Source organism: Rhinopithecus roxellana, chromosome 13, assembly GCF_007565055.1.
Source record: "Rhinopithecus roxellana isolate Shanxi Qingling chromosome 13, ASM756505v1, whole genome shotgun sequence".
NCBI lineage: Eukaryota > Metazoa > Chordata > Mammalia > Primates > Cercopithecidae > Rhinopithecus > Rhinopithecus roxellana.
This window is the reverse complement of record NC_044561.1, coordinates 845,245-866,941: the sequence shown is the minus strand read 5'-3', so window position 1 is coordinate 866,941 and position 21,697 is coordinate 845,245. Positions and strand designations below refer to the sequence as shown.

Genomic DNA, 21,697 nt, shown 5'->3' with positions numbered 1-21,697 from the left:
ATTCTCATCAGCAATGATATATGTGAGTGCCTTTTTCTTTGTTACCTTGGACGGCACTGTGTTGTTACCAGATTTCGTCTTTGCCAGTCTGGTCAGTGAAAAGCGGTATCTTGGCGTACTTTGGTGTTTGTTTTGTTTTGTTTTTTTGAGACCGAGTCTTACTCTCTTGCCCAGGCTGGAGTGCAGTGGTGTGATTTCAGTTCACGGCAACCTCCACCTCCCAGGTTCAAGTGATTCTCGTGCCTCAGCCCCCGTGTAGCTAGGACTACAGGCATGAGCCACCACGCCCGGCTAATTTTTATATTTTTAGCAGAGACGGGGTTTCACCATGTTGGCCAGGCTGGTCTTGAACTCCTGACCTCCGGTGATCTGCCCGTCTCGACCTCCCGAAGTGTTGGGATTACAGGCGTGAACCACCATGCCCAGCTTGTCTTGGTATACTTAGGATACTCTATTCTGTTATAGAGAATGCAGTTGATCTTCTCCTGTGTCTTAGAAGGCTATCTTTCCTTTTCTGTGAACTGTCTATTCATTTCCTTCACCCGTTTTTCTTTTGTATTGTTGGTCTTTTCCTTGTTGATTTGTAGGAGTTCTTTGTGTATTATGAAACCTTGCTCTTTGAGATATAAATGCTGATTTTTTCCCCAGAAACAATGACCTTGGTGGGTTCTATCATAATACTTGTTTTAAAGCATTTCTGTAGTCAGATGTAGCTGTCATTTGTTTATGGCTTCTGAGTTTGCATCATAGTTAGAAAGTATTTGTTCATTCTTCATTATGAAAAGAAAAATTAGCCACAATTTTTTCACAGGCTTTAATGGTTGCCTTCCCAGCTTTCTTCTTTCTCTCTTTTTCCCTTCCTTCCTCTATTCCTCCCGTTTAAATACTTTATCCATCTGGAGTTTATTTTCACGCAAGGTATGAGGTATGGGTCTGATCTTATGAAGTCATGTGTGGTTCTTGAGTGCCTTCTCCAAGCGCTGTGTGCCTCATCCTTCTGTTACTCAGCACCTTCTTTGCTGATGCATAGTAGGTGCTTGATATGGAGGAGGAGGTGGACCCTGCTGCCAGCAGCAGTAGCACCTCATGTGCTTTGTATTGTTAGGTGCTTTCCATCCATTATTTCTAATCAACACAGCCTCTCTTCACGATAAGTAGTATATAGCTCCCATTTTACAGATGCAGAAACTTAATGCCAGATAATTTGCACAAGCTCCTACCATTGTAGTGTCTAAGATACATAAAATTTGATTTTAAACTGTCAGACTCCAAAGCCTTTGCTTTTTCTCTTGACCTGGCTGCAGTGTAGCAGGGGAGCACCTTGGGAGAGGCATGCGCTTATTGCAGTTGACCATGCTTGAGTATAGGATTTTGAGAGATGGGAGTCAAAAGAACTTTGAAGAAGGTGTCGGAAGGGTCTGGAAACACAAAGAAATGCAGAAATACTGTATGCACTCACTAATACAATCCCTAGATCAATGATGTATAGGAAGCATAATGCTCAACTGAAAGGAGAAAAAAAATGCTTCTGATAGCTTAAGAGAACCTAACGTGTTCTCTCAGAAAAACATATTTGAGGCTGGTTGCGGTGGCTCACGTCTGTAATCCCAGCACTTTGGGAGGCTGAGGTGGGCGGACCACTTGAGGTCAGGAGTTCGCGACCAGCCTAGCCAACATGGTGAAACCCCATCTCTACCGAAAAAACAAAAACAAAAACAAAAACAAAACAATTAGCTAGGTGTGGTGGTGTGCACCTGTAATCCCAGCTATGCGGGAGGCTGAGGCAGGAGAATCGCTTGAACTTGGGAGGCGGAGGTTGCAGTGAGCCAAGATCGTGCCACTCCACTCCAGCCTGAGCAACAGAGTGAGACTCGGTCTCAAAGACAAAAAAGGAGAAGAACATAGTTGACACAGCTGTTACTGAGATTGTCTATTAAAGATTACAATGGTAGATCATTCATGAAACATTTCCCCCAGGTTACGTAAGTAGAAATTAGGTGTTAAACTGTGTATAGAGACTTGGATGTCATTTTAAATGGAGCTGGGCATCCTGTAACTGATCCTGAAGAGTTAAACGCAGGTAAATGTTGACTTAGTTATTATCAAAATGCTGTATGTAAATCACTTTTTAGATTTGAAGTCATTTTCTCACTGGTGTATAATTTTAGTTGAAGAATTGGGTCATGTAAGTTCACAAGTCAACTTTACTCTGTAGTTTGTGATTACTATTAAACATGCTTATCTTTCAGAAATACACATTTTCCTCAAGGTAATTCAATTATTATTCAGCTTGCTAAATTTAAATGACAACTGCTGGCACACAAGAACGCGACTTTCCATTTTTACTATTCTGAAAATAGAGCACAAATTAAGAGCATTGAGAAGTAGGGTACGACTGTCACCTGTGGAGTCTTGAATTCAGAGTTGATTTCCCTTGTCTGCTGATTTTTTTCAATACCAAGATAAGTGTCACAAATAGCACCCTTTCTCAGAGGATTTCCAGGATTCGAGTAACAGACACAAACATAATAAAATGTCAGTGGTGCAGCATAATCAGGAAGCCCACCTGCCACCGCATCACTTGTTTGCAGTAGATACCGTGTAATCTCAGGAGCAGAGTCCACATCTCTTCCATTTATTTTCTAACATAAAATTCTTGGCTTTTTCTTAAAGCATAGATCTGGAAGGGTGTGCAAAAATCACTTTCCTTGATGGACTGCCTTAAAACAAGTCTCCTCCAATCTTATTAACCGGATATGCATCCTGCTAGAGTTGAGAACACATGGGTCAGAGGAGAACCAAATGTATCCTTGTTTGAATTCACTTAGTTTTGATTCCTTGCATGTGATCAATGCTTTTTAAAGATCTTCATGTACATTATTTAGCTCCATTTCTTCTGTGTACACATGCAGCCCTGACACAGACTTGGTCATTGGTCAGTGAGAGAGGCGGGCCCAGAGCCTGAGGGGAGGGGGCTCTCAGTTGAGTGCTCGCTTTCCTGGTGTTGGGAGGCAGGAGGCCTCCTAATACCACTAGTTTTGTTTTTGTTTTTTGAGACAGAGTCTTACTCTTATCACCCAGGCTATAGTGCAGTGGCACGATCTCAGCTCATTGCAGCCTCCACCTCCTGGGTTCAAGCCATTCTGCTACCTCAGCCTCCCAAGTAGCTGGGACTACAGGCGTGTGTCACCACACTCAGCTAATTATTATTATTATTTTTTGTATTTTATTAGAGATGGGGTTTCGCCACGTTGGCCAGACTGAGCTTGAACTCCTGACCTCAAGTGATCCACCTGCCTTGGCCTCCCAAAGTGCTGGGATTATAGGCTAATTTTTTGTATTTTTAGTACAGATGGGGTTTTGCCATGTTGCCCAGGCTGGGCACAAGCAGTCTCCCAAAGTACTGGGATTATAGGCATGAGCCACCACACCTAGCCTAAAATTACCTTCTTTTTTTGAGACAGAGTCTGGCTGTCTTGCCTGGGCTGGAGTGCAGTGGCGCCATCTTGGCCCACTGCAACCTCTGCCTCCCAGGTTCAAGCGATTCTCCTGCCTCAGCCTCCCAAGTAACTGGGATTACAGGTGCATGCCACCACACTGACTAATTTTTGTATTTTTGTAGTAGAGGTGAGGTTTCACCATGTTGACCAGGCTGGTCTGGAACTCCTGACCTCAAGTGATTTGCCCACCTCGGCCTCCCAAAGTGTTGGGATTACAGGTGTGAGCCACTGCACCTGGTCCTAAAATTACCTTTTAATGGAATTTCAATTTACTGTGATTTTGATGTTGAATTGCTAGCAATCTGATTTCAAAGGTTAGTTATTATTATTTATTCTTTCAATGGAAAAGAAAAACTGTGTCGGACCATGTGTGGAGGAAAGCAGAGGAAAAAAATGCAACATGAAAAGGAAAACACCTGAATGTTTAGAAAAGCTGTCCCACCACTTACTGTTAATAAGTTCTCAGTTTTTCTCCTGAATAATATGTGCCTTGGAGCTGTGGATTCTGGTTGATAAACTTATTTTCTCTCCTGTTTAGGAGCCATATTTCATCACTTTTCTGTAGAGAGTAGTTCTTCCCAAGGCCATAGCTAAGACTGCTATTCCTCATCTTCATTTTAGTTTCTTCACTGTGGAGTGCTCATGATAGAGCGCTGCTCCTGGCCCTTAAGGTGTAAACATAGTTTTTAGTGGTTCCAGATTATCAATATTAGAGTATGTGAGCCGGGAGCGGTGGCTCACACCTGTAATCCCAGCACTTTGGGAGGCCAAGGCAGGTGGGTCACCTGATGTTAGGAGATCGAGACCAGCCTGGCCAACATGGTAAAACCTCGTCTCTACTAAAAATACTAAAAAATTAGCCAGGTGTGGTGGTGGGCACCTGTAATCCCAGCTACTCAGGAGGCTAAGGCAGGAGAATCCCTTGAACCCGGGAGACAGAGGTTGCAGTGAGCCGAGATTGTGCCATTGCAGTCCAGCCTGGGTGACGAGCAAAATTCCATCTCAAAAATAGAATAAAATAAAATAAAATAGATAAATAGATAAATGTATGTATGTGTGTATGTTAGAATATGTGGTATAAGCCCTCGTTGGGAAGCTGTTTCTTTCTTTCTTTTTTTTTTTTTTTTTTTGAGACAGAGTCTTGCTCTGTCGCCCAGTCCAGAGTGCAGTGGCGCAATCTCGACTCACTGCAACCTCCGCCTCCCGGGTTCAAGCGGTTCTCCTGCCTTAGCCTCCCGAGTAGCTGGGACTACAGGCGTGTGCCACCACACCCAGCCAATTTTTTTTTTGTTTTTAGTAGAGATGGGGTTTCACCGTGTTAACCAGGATGGTCTTGATCTCCTGACCTCATGATCCACCCACCTCGGCCTCCCAAAGTGCTAGGATTACAGGTGTGAGCCACCGTGCCCGGCCCCGGGAGGCTGTTTTCTTAGCCTGTTTGGATATTTGTAAAACCACTCCTAATTTCAGGCTGTCGTTAGAAGCATGGCATATTAATTGTGGTGTATAGGAAAGTACTTTCAGGAGTAAAATGTGAGGTGATGTTAAAGATTTATTCACTACATCTCACAGTAAAACCTAAGGTGTCCTTTGAACTCGAAGAACCTTATTTGAAGACAAGCAAAACCGTAAGAATGGTTAAAAAATGAACAGCTTTGGTTGAATTACCTTATAAACACACAGTGTAGGTATTGCTGATCAAAGGAAAGTTCAGTGAAGATGCTGGTAGTTTACAGCACTCCAGAGAATTAATGTAAAGGTAACAGCTCTAAAAATTCAGACATTTTCCTTATTAAGCTCTTTTCTATAAGAGACTTCATCGCATTGAAAAATGAAACCTGGCACCCATCCTAGGAGCGTTATCTGTGCAGAAGCTCTGATTTACAGATTCGTGATCTTAGGGAACAGTGTGCACACCCAGGGTGAAATTTCAACTGATGAAGAGATCTCACTTATGGGGCTGTGTCATTCAGGGTTCTGCCAGGGAAATGGGCCATTCCAGGTACCATGTAGGAAAGGCTTTTCTTTTTTTTTTCTCTTCCTTATTTTTCCTTTTACCTCCTTATTGAGATATAATTGACATTTACAATGTGGTAATTTCAAACAATGTGTGCAAAGATAGTTAAATGTCCTTCACCACCCTCTCTCTCCTCTTGCCCATTTATCACCTCTCTCTGCCACCCTTCCCTGCCCCTTCTCCACCCCAGGTAACCATTGATGTGCTTTCTGTCACTATACATTAGTTGACATTTTCTAGAATTTTAGACAAGTGGAATCGTTCAGTAGGTACTCTTCTTTGTCTGGCTTCTTTTACTCAACATAGTTATTTTTAGGTTCATATTTAGGTTCATCTATGTTATGTATAACAGTAGTCTATTATTTTTATTTCTGAGTAAGTAGCATTCTGTTGTATGTTTTACCTTAATTTGTTTATCCATTTGCCTATTGATGTGCATTTGGGCAGTTGCTCATTTTCAGCTATTATGAATAAAGCTATGAATATTCATCTAGAAGTCTTTGTTGGACATATGCTTTCTTTTCTCTAGAGTAAATAACCTAGGCATGGAATGGCTGGGTCATATAGTTGGTGTATGTTTAGCTTTTCAAAGTGATTGTACCGTTTTACATTCCCACCATGAGAGAGTTCCATTTGTTAATTCTTGGAATGGTGAGTCTTTAATTTTGGACATTCTAGAAGTACATGTGTGTTGACAACTCATTGTGGCTTTAATTTGTTTTTTCGTAATCATGAATGATGTCGAATATCTTTTTTATGTGTTTATTTGCCACATGTATGTCTTCTCTAGCAAAGTGTTCAAATCTTTTGCCCATCTTTTTTTTTTTTTTTTTTTTAAAGACAGGGTTTCACTCTGTCGCCCAGGCTGGAGTGCAGTGGTACCATCTTGGTTCACTGCAACCTCCAGCCTCCCAGCCTCAAGAAATTTCCCCTGCCTCAGCCTCCCTGGTAGCTGGGATTACAGACATGCACCTCTACCATGCGGCTCATTTTTGGTTTTTTAGTAGCATTGGGGTTTCACCATGTTGGCCAGACTGATCTCAAACTCCCGACCTCAAGTAATCCACTCGCATTGGCCTCCAAAAGTGCTGGGATTACAGGTGTGAGCCACCGTGCCCGGCCTCTTTTGCCCAGTTTTAAGATGGGGTTCTTTATATACTCTGTATATAAATTCTTTGTCAGATAAGTGATTTGCAGATAACTTTTTCTCAGTCTGTGGCTTAATCTTTTTATTCTCTTAATTGTCTTTTGAAGAGCAGAAGTTTTTAACTTTGAGTCCAATATATCAGTTTTTTTTTTTTCCTTTTATGGATTATGCTTTTTGGTGTTGTGTCGAAAAAATAATTTTTCTAACACAGGGTCGCAAAGATTTTCTCGTATGTTTTCTTCTAGAAGTTTTACAGTTTTAGGTTTTACATCTAGTTCTATGATTCATTGAATTAATTTTTATATATTTCCAAGGTACAAATTGAGGTTCATTTTTAAAGATATTCCTACCAGTTATTCTAACACTAATTGTTGAAAACACTCTCTTTTCTCGGCTAAATTACCTTTGCACCTTTTTTGAAAATTGGTTCTCTCTCTCTCTCTCTCTTTCTCATTTTATGTGTGTGTGTGTGTGTGTGTGTGTGTATAATCAGTGTATTTCTGGATTCTCTTCTATCCCATTAAACTTTTTGTCTATAGAAAAATAAGGCAGTACCATACTGTGTTAATCACTTTAACTTTATAATAAATCTTCACGTCAGGTTGTGCAAGTCCTCCAACTTGGTTCTTTTTATAGTTACCGACTATTCTGAGTTCTTTGCTTTTCCATATGAATTTTAGAAGGTACTTATCAATTTCTACAAAATATTCTGCTGGGATTTTAATATAGAGATTTTGTCGAATCTAAATTAATTGGAGGGTGATTGACATCTTAACAATATTTAGTCTTTTCATTCATGAGCATGGTATATCTCTTCACTTACGTAGGTTTTTAAAAATTTCTATCTGCAATGTTTTGTAGTTTTCAGTGTACATATTCAGGGCTTGCATATTTTTGTCAGATTTATTCTTATGTGTTCACAGTTTTTGATGCTATTATATATGGAATCTTTTTTAAAATTTCCATTTCTGGCTGGGCGCGGTGGCTCAAGCCTGTAATCCCAGCACTTTGGGAGGCTGAGACAGGCGGATCACGAGGTCAGGAGATTGAGACCATCCTGGCTAACATGGTGAAACCTCATCTGTACTAAAAAATACAAAAAAACTAACCAGGCGAGGTGGCGGGCGCCTGTAGTCCCAGCTACTCGGGAGGCTGAGGCAGGAGAATGGCGTAAACCCGGGAGGCGGAGCTTGCAGTGAGCTGAGATCCGGCCACTGCACTCCAGCCTGGGCAACAGAGTGAGACTCCGTCTCAAAAAAAAAAAAAAAAAATTTCCATTTCTGATTGTTCCTAGTATGTAGAAATATAACGAGTTTTCTTATATCGGTCTTGTATTTTGCAGCCTCGTTAAACTCACTAATTTTGGTAACCTTTTCGGTAGGCTCCATTTGACTTTCCAAATAGGAAAGATTTTAATATAGGGAATCGAAGGTTCACACAACCATTGGAAAGTCTGATGAAAGAAATTCAGGAAGTCTCCTATTGTTGTTAATGAGATTAGAGTGCATCTTCCTAGAGGAGCAGTGATGTCCACTGTGTGCTGCTATGGCTTTAGATCATCTGGAAGCTGCTGCAAAATGGGAAAGTCCTGCCTGTTGTTGCCTATGTAACTGTTTCTAGAGAATATTAACTTCTTTTCTGCTTTCCAGATCTAAGAAGGGTAGGGATCTGGGGACCTCTCCTTGGTGGCAGCTAATCTGGAACCCTATGGGGAATGGGATTTTGGAAAATACAGTTCCAGGCCATTTCCTGAAGTGCAGGGAAGATCAGGAGAGGTGGTGATGGCAGTTTGACAGTCTGGCACTGAGGGCATTAATAGAGATACATTATTACTCAGTCATGGAAAAGTGACTTAGCAATACTGTGAAAAAACAGGAGTGTTAGGTGGCTGTAACTCAGTAAGATGTGATTTCCAAGAAAGCAAATGACCTCTTTAACAGTATTATCAGTGGTATATCATAGGGGACAAGTAAATGGCAGGCCCACCCTATTTGGTGCTGCCTTGCCTGGTAATTGGATGAGGGTAGACAAACTGGAACATGTTTAAGGGATAATAATCCCAGTGGTAAGGGGGATAGAAAACCAGGTCGTGAGTGGAATGTGTGAAGGAACTAAGAATGTCTTGGATGCATCATGGATAACCACACATTTTTGGATAATTTGTTCCATGTGTTCTGAAAAGGAGGTTGTAGGACCAGGGAGTCGAAGCTATCAGGAGACATTTCTCAAGGCACTATCAAGAACTTCCTACCCAGCTGCACTAAGTTTGAGTAGGAAGCCACATCTCTCTTTGTTAGAGTTTGCTGAGCTGCCCAGCCAGAGTATGTAAAGCATGAGACGAATGTTCTTCAGGCACCATTCTAACCCTGAAATTTTTTGCAGGGAAAAATCTTTCAAATTGTTGGTTGTAGCTTTTGCCACATAGAATTTTGGAAAGTAAAAACAAGTTTTTAAAAATAGCTGGCTGGGCGCAGCGGCTCACGCCTCTAATCCCAGCATTTTAGGAGGCCAAGGCAGGCGGATCACTTGATATCAGGAGTTGGAGACCAGCCTGGCCAACATGGTGAAACCCCATCACTACTATTAAAATTAGCCAGGTGTGGCTGGGTGCGATGACTCACGCTTGTAATCCCAGCACTTTGGGAGACTGAGGCGGGTGGAACACGAGAACAGGAGATCGAGACCATCCTGGCCAATATGGTGAAACCTTGTCTCTACTAAAATACAAAAAATTAGCCAGGTGTAGTGGTACACGCTTGTAGCCCCAGCTACTCGGGAGGCTGAGGCAGGAGAATCACTTGCATCCGGGAGCTGGAGGTTGCAGTGAGCCGAGATCGCGCCACTGCACTCCAGCCTAGCAACAGAGTAAGACTCCATCTCAAAAAAAGAGAAATTAGCCAGATGTGGTGTCTTGTTCCTGTAGTCCCCAGTCCTCAGCTACTTGGGAGGCTGAGGTAGAATTGCTAGAACCGTGGGGGCAGAGGTTGCAGTGAGCCGAGATCACGCCACTGCACTCCAACCTGGGCAACAGAGCAAGACTCATCTCAAAAAAAAAAAAAAAAAAATTATCAGCCGGGCGCAGTGGCTCATGCCTGTAATCCCAGCACTTTGGGAGGCCGAGGCAGGCGGATCACAAAGTCAAGAGATTGAGACCATCCTTGCCAACATGGTGAAGCCCCATCTCTACTAAAAATACAAAAATTAACTGGGCTTGGTGGCAGGCACCTGTAGTCCCAGCTACTCGGGAGGCTGAGGCAGGAGCATCATTTGGACCCGGGAGGCAGAGGTTGCAGTGAACTGAGATCGCACCATTGCACTCCAGCTTGGTGACAGCAAGACTATCTCAAAATAAAAAAATAAATAAATAAAAATTGTCTTTGTTTGGTTTGAGTAATTCCAGACAAACCAATTCCTTGCATGTGCCTTTAAATATGTAAACTGGGAAATTCATGAAAAGCTTGGAGTCAGAGGCTATGTCTGCAAAAGTCTGTTGCCGTATTTCATGGATTCTGAGCCTCACGTTCTTTTACTCACTTGAGATCTCTGAAGTCTGCATTCATCCTACAGTTGATGCCACCCTTGGATGTCTGGTGCCTTTCATTTGCTGTCATCCAGCTGGCAGTTGTCCTTGCCTGCACATGCACAGATTGATCCTAGCTATTCCTAATGTCATCATTTCAGTAGAGTTTCATGAAGTCTGCGCTACACGAGTTGTTTAATCTAAAATACCTTCCCAGGCCGAGTGTGGTTTTCACACCTGTAATCCCAACACTTTGAGAGGCCAGTGCAGGAGTATTGCTTGAGTCCAGACATTCAAGACTAGCCTGGGCAACATAGCAAGACCCCATCTCTACAAAAAATTTAAAAATTAGCTGCACATGGTGGAGCATGTCTGTAGTCCCAGCCAGTTGGGAGGCTGAGGCAGGAGGATCACTCAAGCCCAGGAGTTTGAGGCTGCAGCAAACCATGATCACACCATTGCACTCCTGTGGGATAGAGCAAGACCCTGTCTCAAAACAAACAAACAAACAAAAAAACTTCACTAAGGTTATACTGTAATTTCGCATTGAAACACAGATAAAAATAATGAGGTATATGCTTGATATTGAGATTTTAACTAAGAAATGACTACAATTATATATTTTCTTGAAAATAAACAACCAAGTGCATACTTGTGTGCTGCTCAAAGATCTAGGGACCAGCAGCTTATTAGAAATGGAAAATTGCGGGCCCTGTCCCACAACCTTCTAAATAAGAATCTGCATTTAACAAGATTCCCATTAAAGTTTGAGAAGCATTGCTTTACACAGCCTCAGAAAGGAAGGTAACACTATGTAGAAGGAACTGTGTTACATTTTGTTACCAACATATAAAAGTGTTACCTATCACATGTCACATAATAAAACTGAAGGCAGGAGAAATTTCTTTATCCCTTAAAATTAATAAAAAATCCTTTTACCTTAATCTTCCTAGTTTTAATGTTGTTTTCTTCTTATAAGCCACTTAGAATGATTTTTATGCCCTAGTGCTTTTTGGCCTTGTCTGCAAATTTAATATGTGCAAATTACATTAGCATCCCATTAAATTCCCTCAGATCCAGCAAATGAACAAAATGTTAAGAATAAATCCAATATAGATATTTGGAGTACCCTACTATGTAATTTCCTCTGCCTGAATGGATATGTTCCAACATGCTTTTTGTGTGTGTGCATTGTTAATTAAAAACATTTTAAGTGGATACCTTGAGCACTTTGCTTAACTCTTTTCATTGCACTTCCTTTGTTAATTTTTCTTACCCCAAATATGCACGTGGTGTCATTAATGCTTAATTAGTTATGATTGGTAATGGTTTTGTGGCTAGTTATTTTCTTACTGCTTTATAAGTTGCCAAGATTACCTTTTGTTTTCTAAGGAAATAATGTTCATACAAGTCACATGTCTTAGGTGCATTTTGAAAACCCGTGTTTAAATCTGTGTTGGGCAGAGTCCTTAGTGTGTAGATGCTAGAATTCATTCTCTCTGGTGTGTGGGTTTATTAAATGGTACTTGAGAGGCTGAGGGTCAGATGGTGCGCCCAGCACCACACCATGGAACTGGGGGTCCCATGGGAGCTTTTTTTCTTTTCCTGCACATTCAGGAAATTGCCGTTACAGGGGTAGGCTCCAGGACCACGTCATCCCTATAATGCTCCCTGAGAAGATGGGTGCCCTGTGTGTCCTCTAGTAAAGTCATGCATGCACCTTACTGGCACAGCATAAATCACTTCCCCATCTCTAATTGTGAAGGAGTCTTGGAAATAGGCCAGTGGGTCTTGGAATTGATGTTGACTAAGCTGATGAAGATACCACCACAAAGTGAAATCATAGCTCAGTGACTAGTACGCCACTCAAATTCCCGGGAAAAGAATTGTCTTGTGAATTATGTGTAAGAGGAGCATTTTAAATACCCTTGTGGCTATCTGTCATATTCCTGCTGTAGTTAAGGAATATTTGATCGATTAAACTAACAATTTGAGCATGTTAGGATGAAGTATAGATTCTAGAATATTTTTGGAAATCTATTTCTGTAATGTGGGGACTAAATGATTTCTCAAATTCCTTTTGACTCTTATGTGACTTTCATAAAGAAAATGGTTTAAAGTAGGAGTCCTTGACAAAATTTCAAACAGGAGACCAAAAGATGAGTCAATGTTTGAAGCTCTTTTTTTTTAATCAAAATTTTTGAGATAACTGTAGAAGCAAGCTTCACATGCCAGAAGCAAGGCAGAGATTCTGTATGCCATTCCACCAATGGTAGCTTCTTGCAGAACTGTAATACAATGTCCCAGCCCAGATTCTGATATAATCTGCCAAAGTTTGATTTCCCCAGTTTTACTTGTATTTGATTGCCTATGTGTTTAGTTCTATTCAATTTTATCACATGTGGGTTCATGTACCCACCACCACTGTCAAATACAGGACAGTTCTGTCACCATAAGGGTCACTAGTGTCACCCTTTTGATTAACCACTCCTGCCTCACCCTACCCCCCTTTGTGTCCTCTGGCACCCAACCACTTGTCATCTCAGAAATGTTATCTAAATGGAATCTACAGTTTGACACTTTTGGGACTGGCTTTTCTCATTCGGCATAATTCCATGGAGATTCATCCAAGTTGGTGTATTATTAATGGTTTGTTCCTTTTTATTGTGGAGTTCTTTTTAATCTTTTACAGTATTCGTTTACTTCTGGCGTAGTTCCCATGTTGGGTGGCTCTGTTCCTTTTCGGGTCTGTCTGCTCAGTTTTGTGGAGTTGGGACTAGGACCAAAGGTGCCGCCACCCTTCTGATCACAGCGTGTCAGGGGTAGGTTTTGATGCTGTCACAGCCAGTCATCCAGACCTTAATGGAAAGGAAGATGCTCCTGGGAATGTGCAACCATTTCCTGTCAAGATGAATCCTGGCTGTTCTTCTGAATGAAGGTTCTTACCATCCTTTCACTCCCATCAGCGTACAGGTGGAGATTTATATGTTCAAGTGTGAAATTGTCAGCCCTGCCTCTCCTGCATGTTTGAGGCACGATAGGCTCAGAGACATGCATGCAGGAACCATTGGTCGTGACTCTAGTTTGTGGAAAGAACTTGATCTCTTGGCTGGCGTGATGGCTCATACCTATAATCCCAACATTTTGGGAGGTCAAGGCGGGTGGATTATCTGAGGTCAGGAGTTTGAGACCAGCCTGACCAACATGGTGTAACCCCATCTCTACTAAAAATACAAAAATTAGCTGGGCATAGTGGCGCATGCCTGTAATCCCAGCGTCTCAGGAGGCTGAGGCAGGAGAATCACTTGAACCTGGGAGGCGGAGGCTGCAGTGAGCCGAGATCGCGCCACTGCACTCGGGAGATGGCATGAGACTCTGTCACAAAAACAAAAGTTGATCTCTTACCTGGATCATCACAAGCTTGAATTCACACATGCAAGATTCTGGTACTTTCAAAACAGCAAAGGCACTGCAGGCTCTCTTCAGAGTATTCTAAAGTGTGTAGAGACAGGGAACAGAGCAAGGAGAGCACAGTTTCCTGCCCTGAAGGTGCTGTCTGGGTTGTGAGGTGAGGTAGGACTATTTAAAAAGTGGAATGTAGAGCCCCAGGAAGGCAGGCAGCACTGTATCTTGTTTGTTGCTGATTTCTTAGCGTCAGTTTGGTGCCTGACATCAAGTGAGCACTGAGATACTGAGGGAACTGATGTGGTGGAAGGCAACCTTTCAGCCACAATGCCCAGTTCTTCTGGTGCAGATGAGGGTGACTACCAAGTAAGCCCAGAAAACCAGAGAAGGTGTGGGTGTGTGTCTGGGGAGGCTTGCTGCCGAGAGAGGGCAGAAGTGAGGGTAGCCATCTCCCTGCTCCCAGACTCACACCCAGCACTTTCCCATCTCGGGCCCTGGGACTTCTCTTCTCTTGACCTGGTCACTCATCTCCCTGATGGCTTTCTTCATGGAGGGGTCTGGATGTCCCTGCCTCACAGATGCCCGCTGCAGATGCCTCCTGGAAGGCAGCCCCCTCTTCCCATCTCTTCCCTCTTAGACACTCTGGCCCCTTTCCAGCTTTTTTGTCTTCGTGGCATTGCCTGGCGTTGTGTGTGTGTGTTTTATGTCTCCTATCTAGAATGTCAGCTCCCTGAGGGCAGGGACCATCCTTCTTTTGCATAGTCTTATATCCTCAGTGCATCACAGACTAGTGCCTGGCATATCATAGTCACTCATCATATGTTTATTAGATGATTTAGTTCGTTGTTTTGAGGCTGTTCTTTAAGTGCATGTCCGCCGGGAGCTAGAAAGTTTTGCTCGCTCTTTAATTATGCATTTTGGTAGCATTTACTTGGAGGCCCTACTGTGTTTTGGGTGTTTGTGCCACGGACATAGGGCAGGGAGAAGAGGAAGGTTCATTCCCCTTCCCTTGTGTTCAGAGGCTTCAGCCGTGGCAAACACACACACGCTCGGCTGGCCACACGCTGGCTGCACACACTTGGCTCGCCATTGTCTGGAGTGGTGGGTGCTCTGGTGGAGCAGGCCAGCCCGCCGAGGGCAAGGTTGACAGCTGAGGGGAGAGGTGGGCCTCCTGACTGAAGCTGAGAAGAAGAGATTTTGGAAGTTTTGCGTTTAGGTGCTTGTGTTCAGTCCCAATTTGATTCCTTACTCAATTACCAGAAAATGTGTGCTGGTTAATTTAGAAAATGCATTCCCTGTAAGGAGATCCCCCCTCCCCCAACCCCCGCATCCTGCTTCTGGTCTCATCCCTGCCACCTCCTCCCTTACTCCCTGTACTGCATTCTGGCTGCCATTCCTCAGATGCACCAGTCTCACTCATTGACATTTGCCATTCCCTCCCTCTGGAATATTCTCCCCCAGATACCCACATGGCCCCATCCCTCACCTCAGTGAGTCTCCATTCTCATGCAACTGTATCAGAGGCCTTTTCTAACTGTTATGTGGAAGGTGTTCCTCTCCCCACCTCTCTCCTTCTCTGTCAGGTGAACTGTCCTCTCCTGAGCACTGTCGTCACCTGAGCTGTGTATTTTATGCATGCATCTTGTTGTATATCTTGTTCATTTGTTGCCTGTCTCCCCCACTAGGATCTAAGTCGCATGAGAGCCAAAGCTCGGTTTTGTTTCTGCCAGATCTCCAGTGCTTAGAAAAAGTGCCTGGCTTGGCCAGGCGCATTGGCTCATGCCTATAATTCCAGCACTTCGGGAGGCCAAGGCAGGTGGATCACTTGAGGTCAAGAGTTCAAGACCAGGCCAGCCAACATAGTGAGACCCCGTCTCTACTAAAAATACAAAAATTAGCCGGGCGTGGTGGCAGGCGCCTGTAATCCTAGCTACTCAGGAGGCTGAGGCATGAGAATCGCTTGAACCTGGGAGGCGGGAGTTGCAGTGAGCTGAGATCGTGCCATCGCACTGCAGCCTTTGTGACAGAAAAGAAAAGTACCTGGCTCATATGAGACACTCAATAAATGTTTGTTAAAAGAATGAGTCAGTTCCTGGGCATCCTAGTAGAAGAGAGCCAAGTCAGTCTGTGCCTATTATCACCCCGGTAAAAGCAACCATGCTGCAGAAAGTCATTTCAGGTGCTCTGATGCTGCCAATGACCGGTGTCATCTGCCTTGAGACCTTAAGGGCCAAACAAGAAGCGGGGCAATAGTTATGGGGTCTACAGAAGAAGGCGAGTTTCTCTAGAGTTGGGGTTACTGGGGATGGTGCTGTTCAAGCAAATGGATATTGAGCTAGGACTTGACACTAGGGTAAGGTGTGATGGACATTAAAGAGGATGGTTTTTGTCAGGCATGCAGAATGGATGAGGAAAATGTAAAAGCTAGAACTGTACTGTGAATGGCTTTGAATGCCAGTTACAGATGCTCCAAGCTCTTAGCCTTCCCTTTGCATGGTCTCGGACCACTGGAGGATGAGTTCTGGGATGCAGCCTGTTCCTGGGAATGTCAGCATCATTGCTTTTTGGTGTTCTGAACTTGCATGCAGGGCAGTCTTGCTATACCTCAGCTTAAGTGAATATTGGGTGTTTTCTTTGTTTCTTTTTTTTTTTTTTTTTTTTTTTTTTTTGAGACTGAGTCTTGCTTTGTCGCCCAGGCTGAAGTGCAGTGGTGCGATCTTGGCTCACTGCAACCTCTGCCTCCCAGGTTCAAGTGACTCTCCTACCTCAGCCTCCCTGAGTAGCTGGGATTACAGGTACCTGCCACGATGCCCAGCTAATTTTTTTTGTATTTTTAGTAGAGATGGGGTTTCACCATGTTGGCTAGGCTGGTCTCAAATTCCTGACCTCATGATCTGCCCGCCTCAGCCTCCGAAAGTGCTGGGATTACAGGCATGAGCCACTGTGCCCGGCCGAATATTGGGCATTTTCTGTTCAGCTACAAGTCACTTCTACTTTTCTCTACTATTATTGTAAAAAATTAAGAAGGAAACATTGTTGTATTCTCTCTTAACCTGAGAGGTTCTCAAGAGTAGTTTGGCTTTTTACCATGCAGGATTTATTCTAGATTATGGTGTTTGCACTTGCTTTATCTTTTTTCTGCCTGCATGGTACCTCCCACACGTTCGTCCCCTGCAGTGGCAATATTTAAACCCTCAGCTCCCCTAGACAATGCTTCCTTACCTTTTCAGGTCAAGACACACAGAGAAAAGATTTGTATAGCACACTGGGGTAAGTAGATGAGGTTGGATTGGGCTAGCAGCTGCCCCAGGCTGGGCTGTAAGGAGTTTGAGGGGCTTTGTATTCCATATGTACTTGGAAGCTGGGTGCACCTATAAACTGTTCTTGGCACAAAGTTAGGGAATTGGAGGTGCCCATAGTATTGCCTGGGAAGCTGTAGTAGAGACTCAGTAAATACTTAACTGAATTTGTTGAATGAATTACATAATTTGAAAGTGATGAGCTTTATATCTGGCTGTATATTTAGAGATGAGAGAAAATATGAACGATTTCTCTTGCCCTTCATACTTAGAAGCAATTGATGATCAAGTAGGACCCGCCTAGTCACTTGGCATTTGCATTCGTTGCTGTATGGGAGGCGTTTTTTTTGTTCTTTGTTTTGGAGACAGGGTCTCACTCTGTTGCCCACACTGGAGTGCAGTGGCACGATTATGACTCACTGCAGCCTCAACTTCCTGGGCTCAGGTGATGGGAGGTTTCATTTTTGAGGCGTAAATCAGGTAATAATGTTTTCAAGTATAGGTTTAAACAAGAATTTAGAGCCATTTCTCAACCCTAGCTACATGTTAGAACCATTTGGAGGGACTTCTCAAAATAGCTGGAGATTTCTATGTAATTGACCTGGGGTACTGCCTGAGCAATAATTTTATGTTGGTTGTTTGTATTTTCTTTTGTTTTTGGAAACAATCTGGAACTTACAGACTTTGAATCTGTATGATTTTAAAAAGCCTTTTTCCCCCTGAGTTATTTGAGAATTAACTGCAGATCCAGTGCTCTGTCACCTGGGCAATATAGTATATTTCTTTTTTTTTTTTTTTTTTTTTTGAGACGGAGTCTTGCTCTGTCGCCTGGGCTGGAGTGCAGTGGCCGGATCTCAGCTCACTGCAAGCTCTGCCTTCCAGGTTCACGCCATTCTCCTGCCTCAGCCTCCCAAGTAGCTGGGACTATAGGCGCCTGCCACCTCGCCCGGCTAGTTTTTTGTATTTTTTAGTAGAGACGGGGTTTCACCGTGTTAGCCAGGATGGTCTCGATCTCCTGACCTCGTGATCCGCCCGTCTTGGCCTCCCAAAGTGCTGGGATTACAGGCTTGAGCCACCGTGCCCAGCAATATAGTATATTTCTAACAAAAAGAACATTCTGGTGTAGAACCACAATGTAACCATCATAGGAAAAAAATTAATACACTGATACGTTACCACCACTTACTCTTGATCTCCATTCAGGGTGTGACATTTGCCACACATTACATTTGGTTGTTACGTCTTTTCAGTCTCCTTTCATTTGGAACAGTTCCTCAGTCTTTCCTTGACTGTCATAGCCTTAAAACTTTTGAAGATTGCAGGCCAGTATATTTTGCAGAATGCCTCTGAATGTGGAGTTGTCTGACGGTTCCTTTGATGGTATTCGGGTTAAAAACACTTTTAAAAGGAGTATCACAGAATCGATGCTGTGTTCTTCTTACAGCATCCCGTTGTGTAACTCCCAGTTTGAATTTGTCTAGTAGCTGATGATGTTCACATGGATTACTTGATTAAGGTGGTATCTCGACAGGCGTCTCCTTGACTTAATTACTCTTCTCAACCCTTTATCACAAGTATTTTATGGGGAGGTGCTTTCAAACTATGTAACTATTCCATTCCTCATTTCAATGTATTCGTTTGCTTATTTCTCTCTGTATGAACTTGTGTTTTCCTATTTTATACAATGGCTTATAGTCTCTTACTATAATTACTTATTTTGATGCTGATGTTGTTCCAGATTTAGCTTGTAGGAGCACTTCAAACTGTCTTCTGTGGTCATTTGATGGATCCCATCATTCTTTGTGCACTCTTTTGCTTCTTGGCAAATGTACATTCCAGGTTCATCTTGTACTTTCCTTATCCTATCCCAGAATTAGCTGTTTTTCCCAGAGAACTCTGGTTTATTTAGTGAAGAATGGAAGCTGCAAAAGTGGGTGCTAAGTGTGTTCATTGTTATTTGGATGTTGCTTGTTCTCTAGCCCTCAGAGTGACAGAGCTAAGGGAATAAGCGTGTGTGTGTTTGTGTGTGTGTGTGTGTGTGTGTGTGAAGGAATCTATATTCACATATCTCACATGTACATAAAGTTACAGCTAATATTTATTATGTCTATATATATTGGAAACCATGAGTTCATGTCAGTAACTAATTTAGATCCAACCCCACAGAGTTCATTTGAGTTTTCTCCCTTTTCTTCCATTTGTGTAACTTATTTTCTCAACAGTGAGAAACATGGCTGTCATTATTCTTTTTTTTTCCTTGAGACGGAATTTCTCTTTTGTTGCCCAGGCTGCAGTGTAGTGGCACGACTTCGGCTCACTGGAACCTCCACCTCCTGGGTTCAAGCGATTCTCCTGCCTCAGCCTCCTCAGTAGCTGGGATTACAGGCATGCACCACCACACCCAGCTAATTTTGTACTTTTAGTAGAGATGGGGTTTCTGCATGTTGGTCAGACTGGTCTTGAACTCCTGACCTCAGGTGATCCACCCGCCTTGGCCTCCCAAAGTGCTGGGATTACAAGTGTGAGCCACCATGCCTAGCCCTATTATTCTTACTATACTTAAACAGTGCATCAGTCTCCTGTATGTAACCCATCTCCATCACCACCCCCATAGATGCCTTCTCTGCATAGACACCCATTGCTCTCTGCTTGGGCTCTGACTCAGAATAGGGTTTTTGTTTGTTTGTTTGTTTGTTTTTGAGATGGAGTCTCGCTCTGTCGCCCAGGCTGGAGTGCAGTGATGTAATCTTGGCTCACTGCAACCTCTGCCTCCGGGTTCAAGCGATTCTCCTGCCTCAGCCTCCTGAGTAGCTGGGACTACAGGTGTGTGCCACCACGCCCAGCTAATTTTTTGTATTTTTAGTAGAGACGGGATTTCACCATGTTAGCCAGGATGGTCTGGATCTCCTGACTTCGTGATCCACCTGTCTCAGCCTCCCATAGTGCTGGGAATACACACGTGAGCCACTGCACCCAGCCAGGATTTTTTTAGAGCTCACCAAATGGTGCTAATGTGCAACCTAGATAGAGAACAGGACTGAATTAGAAGAAAGGTGAGACCCACACTATTTGATTTATTGTTAAGTAAATGGCAGGTTTTTAAGCCAGGTTTGGCAAAGTAGATTCTTCCTAAGGAAGTGAAATTTAAAGAGAAGACTAAATCCTACCAAGATGCGTGGTTAAAACAAAACAAAACAAAAAACAGGGTGAAAGTATAGCCTGTCACCTGAAAAGCTTTGAAATATATCTGTTTTAGAAATGAATTTACTTCTGTTGTACATGAATTTCAGTCTATTTCCCTGAATTGCCTGTTTATAGGGACAATATTTGAAAAGGTTAGTTTGTTTTTGAAGAACATGTTTGATTAAAACTTACCCCCTTTTTTTATGTTTTATTTGATTTATTATTTATTATTGATTCATTTATTTATTTTGCTCTTGTTGCCCAGGCTGGAGTACAATGATATGATCTTGGTTCACTGCAACCTCTACCTCCCAGGTTCAAGCGATTCTCCTTTCTCAGCCTCCTGAGTAGCTGGGATTACAGGTGCCCACCACCACACCCAGCTAATTTTTGTGTTTTTAGTAGAGATGGGATTTCACCGTGTCCCCCAGGCCGGTCTCGAACTCCTGACCTCAGGTGATCCACCCACCTTGGCCTCCCAAAGTGCTGGGATTACAAGCGTGAGTCACTGCACCCAGCCAACATTGCATTTTTTAAAATAAACTTTTAATTTTAGAATAATTTTAGATTGAGAAAAAAATGACAACGTAATACTTTTTTTTTTTTTTTTTTGTAAACACCAAATCTTTAAACAGGAGATATTCAGGCTGTGGTTGCTCCTTTTCTGTAGTTGGTTTCACTGTAAAATGTAGAAGCCAAGTTACAGCAACTTGGGCGTGAGGAACCCCATCCACTCCTTCCACTTACAGCCAGAGGAAGCAAAAGGCTCTTAGGGCCAAATATAACAGGACCCATGGCCAGCCTGCCTGAGATGGTCAACGTCCATCTTACCGGTGTTTGTAAATCCATTTTCTTAAAGGAGGGCACTGCTGCTGCAGGTGGATTTTCTCCACACGTTTCACACCTAGACAGAGGCACACAATCTGACTCCAAAGAAATCCAGCATGAGACCTAAGGAAATTTCAGTAAAATCTCCTCCTTGGTTGGGTGGATTTTGCATGTTAGGCTTTTATATCTTTATACCCAGAGGTGCAGAAGGAGAAAGGCTAATATTTGAATGCGGACAAAGTCAGTGACAACATGTAGGTAAAATAATTTTTAAGCCTTTTTTTCTATAAATAAAACATCATTATGTATTCACGAGAGCCCACCTCAGTTTTCATCCATGGTTCCTTTTGTATAGTTTCAGTATGTTAAACTAGATCTCTGCTGCCCAAAGTTGAGTCCTTCAGGAACCGTCTTTATGATTTTGCCGTGTTTGCAAACCTGTTACTCCCTTAACCTTTAATATGACTCACTTGTAATTCGGCTTTATTCTAGGTGATATCTGTGAAACCATGGATTTGTTATCTGTTGGGTGTTCTGAGGACCTGGGAACTAGATCTTAAAGTCTCCCTACAGCAATGGAATTCCATAAGCATAGAGTCTGGGGTTTCCCACTGTGAGCTTTGAAGTTACTGCGGTTGGTTGAATGTATGTTTTTTCCCATTTGATACATAGAGTGAAAGTTGACAGCATTCCAATAAATGTTACTTTTCAAATGTGTGCTGTAAATTACAGTCTCTTAATAATTCTTCAGATTCAGCACATTTTTCCAACTAGAATGTTTATGATTATATATCATTT

The 21,697-nt window shown here is 42.8% G+C and overlaps 1 protein-coding gene across 6 annotated transcripts in view; it reads left to right on the top strand.

The window, feature by feature from the left end:
* Positions 1-21,697, top strand: part of TNRC6B (trinucleotide repeat containing adaptor 6B) — a 283,394-nt gene that overhangs the window by 178,168 nt on the left and 83,529 nt on the right. The window lies entirely within an intron of this gene.